Here is a 1,656-nt window from a genome sequence, read left to right as displayed (position 1 = left end):
CTTCCAGTTTGTCCCTGGGATAGTATTGCAGGTAGGCCACACCCCTGGGGAAACTCCCCCTAGGCTGACCGGCCGCTTAGAACGCAGTCACGTGATCCATCATGGGAACCACCACTCACAACTGGAGTCCAGCCAAGTTGACACATCTTCAACTATCACACCGAGATAGCAAAGTAGGCAGATACGCTACCCAGACTCTGCAACAAAGACCCAAGAAACCAAGTGAAGCAGATGCAGATCAAAATACTGGAACCAAGAGTTTCAAACAAAAAGATAAAGGAGATTAAATGCTGATGAGAAGAAAAGATGGAAAGAAAACTGTGAATAAGGAGTGGTAAACAGCCAGTCAGCATAGTGTGTCCATTTTGGATTATTGCAGGCAGTGTTCCAATCAGAGCAAGAACCAGATAACTTGCTATGTTCACTCAGGACTGTACTAGCAACCACATCAGTTATTGGGCAACCAGAAGGTGGGACTTCTTGCACAATGTCCTAGTGATCAGAGTCATGGTCCCTTCACCCCTACTCATTCAGTGGCCAGTCAAATCTTATCCCAACCACTGCCAGCAGTTTGATGTATTTCCTTTATTATTTTATCTTTCTTTTTAGTTCTTCCTTCTTTCCCCTTTTTCCTTTTCTTTCTTCTTCTCTTTCCCTTTTTTAAATAGAGCTGATATTGCTGAAAACCAAATCACAGTCTTGTCTTAAGAGTAAGTGAATTACAATGCCAATTGGATTCTCATCCTCAAATGATGTCTGAAGTTAAAGTGAGGGCATTGACTGGGAAAAATTTGAGAACCTGAACCTTGAGATGTGGACATATGGGCAGTTAACCTTGAAGTTGGGTACATTTGAACCCCTAAGTGCTATTGAATCACCCTTGACAACAGATCCAGCCTTCCGACTGTCATCTAAAAAGATTAATTCAATTTTATGTGCTAAGCTACCTTTCCCAGTAAAACTATGCCTTCCACCCTGTCTAATGAGATTAACCCTGCTGTATCTGAGACTCCTTGCTTGAGGCATTGCCTGGTGCATCACCTGAGGCAGATGCCTTGCAAGACATTGCTGGATGTCCCCAGGACCATGATATCATCCACTTTACTTCTATATCTGTAAAAACCCTGTTGACGTTAGTTGATTCAGATAACTAGACTTACGTCTCAGCAATCCCCAGGAACTAAAGGACAAAGTATGACCCGTGAGGAGGTATGTTATGCTCCAAAAGAACTGCTTGATCTTTCTAATACAGTTGATCCTTGAACAACATGGGTTTGAACTGTGCAGGTCCAATTATATACAGAGTATTTTCAATACATACAGGGGAAAATTTTTGAGAGATTTTGACAATTTGAAAAAACTCACAGATAACCCACATAGCCTACAAATATCAAAAAGTTAAGAAAAATTTATGTCATGAATGCATAAAATACATGTAGATACAACTCTACTTCATCATTTATTACTATAAAATATACACAAATCTATTAGGAAGTCAAAATTTATCAAAACGTAAGCACACAAACATAGACCATACACAGCACGATTTGTAGTTAATGTTGTTGTTGTTGTTATGTGCTGTCGAGTTGGTCCCGACTTATAGCGACCCCTCCTTAGGTTTCCAAGGCAGTATCACTACGGAAGTAGGATTGCCCA

Source organism: Orycteropus afer, unplaced genomic scaffold (assembly GCF_000298275.1).
Source record: "Orycteropus afer afer isolate SDZICR_OR568_19922 unplaced genomic scaffold, OryAfe1.0 scaffold00590, whole genome shotgun sequence".
Classification (NCBI taxonomy): Eukaryota; Metazoa; Chordata; class Mammalia; order Tubulidentata; family Orycteropodidae; genus Orycteropus; species Orycteropus afer.
Note: the sequence above shows the minus strand (reverse complement) of the source record.